The following is a 4,798-nucleotide window of genomic DNA, read 5'->3' as shown; positions in this document are numbered from 1 at the left end:
CGCCATTGGCCGGGACACAGCGCTGGCCCCGCCCCCACCCCCCCGCGCGGGCGGCCAGGCGGGCGAGGGGTTCCTCGCACCCACACAGCCCTCTGCGGCCTCCCATCCCACCCGTCCCAGTCGTCCCCGTGATCCCAGGCATCCCAATAATCCCGGGCATCCCGCTCATCACGCTGACCCCAGCTCATCACACCCATCCCAGTCACCCCAGTGCCGCCAGTCGCCAGTCATCGCACCCATCCCAGTCTTCGCACCAACCCCAGTCATCCTGCTAAACCTGGTCATCCCGCTGATCCCAGGCATCACAGTAATCCCAGGCGTCCCATTCATCACACTGGTCCTGGTCATCACACCAACCCCAGTTGTCCCACCATTCCCAGTCATCACACCAAACCTGGTCATCCCACTGATCCCAGTCACCATGTGGATCCCCACTGCTGCCCATGTCCAGTGACAAGGTGAGGACGCATGGTGTGATCACAAGCAACGGTGAGGGTGGGCGGTGATCTGCTGGTCAGCCAGAGTTTGGGAACTACCGATCTAACGTACCCCCTTGCTCTGAGGAAGGATCAAGACCCAAGACCTTCCTCGACAGACCCAGGGCGCTGTCCCGAATCTGGTATTATTCATCGCTGGCAGTTTTTGAGTGGGGGGTACCAGTGACCAGTGACTCTCCACCAGGGTGCCACAGCCTGGGGTGCCTTGAGACCCCTTCCACAGCACCACAGGACACTGCACCATGTTAGGTGAGCAATCATGACTCTCACAAGAAACCCAGAGATTTCAAATGATCTTCCTGAGTTCTTTGCAACAGCAAAACAGCTCTGTTGTTTTTCTGTAGGCAAAAAAAGGGTCCCGTAAGTCTACCCAGGGGTGTCTTGAGTCTAGAAAGTTGAGAACTACTGAATCAGTTGTCCTTAGACCAACACGGCTACAACCAAAAGCCACTGCATTAGACAAACACTTGCCTGGGATGGTTTAAACAGGGATGATCCTGCTTTAGGCAGTGGGTTGGACTACATGACCTCCAGCCCTGTTTTTCTTTAGGCTGCATCTTTCAAACCTCTTATCATTCTTGCTGCTCTCCTTGCGGCTCTCTCCAATCTGTCAGTGCAAGGTAATGATACCAGGAAGTACTGCCCATGGTTCTTCCTTTACACCTGTCCCTGAATGCTTCAGGGAGAACAATTTCAGCTAATCCCAGTCAATGTAAGGCTGAAATATGGGACATCTTCAGTGGCCTGCACTGGAAATCGCTTGCTGCTGTTTACATCTTGCGAATCGACTGATTCAGAAGTTGCTTTCAGCACTGTTGCACCAAGACAGAAAGTCTAGAACGTCCTTGAAATACACTAATATTTGCTTTTAAAAGTGTGTGTGGGTTTATACCCACACACACTCCAATATTTAATAGCTACTGTTGTAACTGCATCTTCTATATGCAAGTATCAGTGCACTGCGCTGACAATGGACATGTCAAAAATGATATCAAAGTCTTACATTTTTAATCTGACTAAGAATATCTGAGTCATTGATAGAAAATCATTTACTCCTTTCCCCAAATCATATTTAGGAGCAAAGACAAAAAGAAATATCAGATGAATCTGCTCTGTGATGTCACTCTACCTCTCAAACTCCACCCAAACACTGTCCAGGTTTCAATCTCAATGACACCAATGTAACAGAAATCAGAGTCCGACCAAACGCATTCCCTTTTTGAACTTTTACCTCTTGCTGTCTTTTTTCTTTTGTCTTACTAATTCCTAACATAGAAATATCTTTTGAGGTACAAAGCCTGCAGTGATATTGTTACCAGTTGGTTTTTCCTGTTATTTCTTTGAGGCTTTTAATTTTTAGAAACCCTCCTCCCACATTTTCACTTCTCTTCCCTCCCTCCTTCCCCCTCTCTTCTGTCCCTCTCTTTCTTCAGATGTATCCCTCCTTTTTTTTACCTCTCCGGTTTCAGAAATCCCTCTCTTATTCTCCATTTTGTTTTCACTTCTCTAGCCTTTTGTCCTTAATCTCCTCACCAGCTTTCCCCCATTTTTCATGTTTTCCATCTCATGTCTTTTCAGTGGGATTCTGGTAGAAAACATTGCTGTTCTAGAGACTGCTTGTGGAATTCAACAATCCTTCACCTTTTAGCCATGAGTTACTTCCCACTCTTATATATATATAATAAGCAAAAGTCAGCAGCTTGCATCATCAATATTGCCTTTCCCACCAGTGGCAGATGATACCCGGCAGCAGGTGGGACACTGAAGCAGAGGATTCAGTGTAACCAAGAAGTGATGGCAATTGCAAGGGGCAGATCATAGCAAGCTGGACAATAGTCACAGAGATGGCGATACCACAGCTGCTGGCGGATGGAAGATAAAATAAGATTAGGACTCCAGAACCAGACCCACATGGTAACGATGCCAAGCAAGGTTGGGTAAAGTTGAGGAAGTCTACTTATAATGCAATGCTAAATACGCTAATGAATTAACAGTGAGTTGAACATGTAAAAGAGGTATGGTAATTTTAATGTATGCTGATCAAAAGGCCTGGCATTGTTTGAGCCATCAGTAAAGCTTGCTTTCCTCATAGCAAGATCTCTGTGTAGCTGGATCTTCTGTGAGAACAGGGAGGTGAAGAAACCACAACCTTGTACCCCCTCCTCAAGGGATGTCACCTCCCTCTTCGGCCCTGCAGGTACCTTTGGATCTCAGATGTACCCAGCAGTGACTGCCAATGGCAGCAAGCTATACACAGTATATATTCAGAGAGGGTCTATATGTAATAATTAATGAGGGTGGAGTGAGACAGAGATTATGCATTTCTGTCGTCCTTCACACCACCACATGCCAACTCTACTGAAAACTCTTTTGAAGCACTACTGCATCTGGTGTAAAGGAGTGCAGGGGGCCTTTGAAACTCAGCAGTGTAGGCAGAGGAAAACTGCAGACAACAGAGAAATGGTCTTTCAGAGGACATGACTGGGAGAAGAGAAAAGTTAGGAAGGCTGCTAGGAAGAGGCAGTGAGTCAGAACAGGAAGACTGCTGAAATCTTGCCCCTTTCACAGACATATTTTGCAACATCAGGCAAATCAGTTAATCTCCCTTTACTTTCCATAATAATTTTCTGCAAAACCAAGATTATCCAACCTACCATCAAAAGAGGGCTGCATGGCATAAATCATTAACATTTGTGAGGCACCCAGATCCTTTGGTGATGGATGCCACAAAACAGCTGCCCCAAGACAGCTCATCACCAGGCAATTTTCCATTTTATTTTTCTTGCTGGTTATTATCATGGCCCATTGGAAATGGCATTTCTACAATTAATGTATTCCCTCTCATTCATATACATTGTGTTTCCTACTGGAAATCAGCCAGACTGGAACTAGCCCAGTTCTTTTGGGCTAGGTGTTCTGCACTTACCATTAAAACCTCTGAAAGACAGCTTTGCCACAGGTCAAGCCAATTTCTCTTCTGAGTAATATTGCTCTCTCTTGAATACTCTGAAAATAAATTTAAAAAATGTGTACATCAGCAACAGAAATAGTCACAGCAACATCAGACATCAAAAAAGAACATCAGAGGGAAGCTTGCTGCTTTGCACTGGGGAAGAGGTCAGACAAGACGATCAGAACAGTCCCTTCCAGCTTTAAAATCTATGAACCAGAAGATCTATGAAACTATTCATGAGTCAATATTTCTGCGGCTGCAATACTATTCCTCTAAAGGAAAAAAAATAAAAAGGAGAACCTGAATTATCTGTCAGGAGATAGAAGATCTGAGGAGATAAGAAAACACAGAAGACAGGTGTTGAATTTCTCTGACCATTCTAGATGTTACTGATTTCCCATAGCTGTCCTAAGGGAAGGAACTGAAGCCCTTGACTTGCCCTGGATGCAAGTCTAGGTGAGGGATTTCAACCCTGCAAATTCAGCTTGGACTCCCCTCCTTTCATTGTAACTTAGGTATCGTTCCAGTGATCAAAGCCCCACATATCTAGACCCCTCTGCCGAATTCCTCCTTTGCGGTAGAACTGTGCTCCATAATGTAAGATGTCATTTCCAAAAGAGCCTTCATGGAGATGAAGCAAGCCTTGAAAGCATGAGCCACGTATAACTGACTTAATATTGTTTTCCTGAGACAGCTGAGAGCCTGAAACAATAGCGTGGTGAAATGTGAACTTCCCCACTTCATTCCACCAGGTAGCTGACCAAAGCCTAAATACTAAGATTGTTACCCATTCACTGGTGATCATTATAACAGATTTATAAGTTGTGCTTATCCACATCTCCCCATGTGCTCAGTCACCCACCAAAACTTCCAGTTTCTGCAAAGTGGTTCTGCATTACCAATACAAAGGCCTGCTGGAGAATGAAAACTGAAAACGTGGAAACAAGGAAAAATAAGCCATTAATTAAAAAAAAAAGAAAAAAAAGAAACAAACAACATGGAACCATTGTCCTAAGGGTTGTCTGTTTAGAAGATGGTTCATCGGAAACATAAATTCTGCAATCTGTCTGAAGCTACCACAGACTTTAGGCCCAGCTTACTGCAGACCGCATGGTGCCTCCCATACAGCTCCCTACCAGAAATATGTTGTGCAACCCCAGCAAAGCTTATTAGAAGTGTCTGTTCTCTTAACGTGCCGCCAGAGCTCTGGTTGATTACATTCAAATACATGTTTTTACATATCTTACCCTTCCACAGCGCATGGCAAACCTAAAAAGGTGCGTAGCTTAGGTTAATCTTCTGTGACAGTCTTGCCTAGTGCATACTGCACTGGACTGAACCTGGCTTT

This window comes from Gavialis gangeticus, unplaced genomic scaffold, assembly GCF_001723915.1.
Source record: "Gavialis gangeticus isolate Ggan-Ray unplaced genomic scaffold, GavGan_comp1, whole genome shotgun sequence".
In the NCBI taxonomy this organism is placed as follows: domain Eukaryota; kingdom Metazoa; phylum Chordata; order Crocodylia; family Gavialidae; genus Gavialis; species Gavialis gangeticus.
This window is presented reverse-complemented; position numbering follows the sequence as displayed.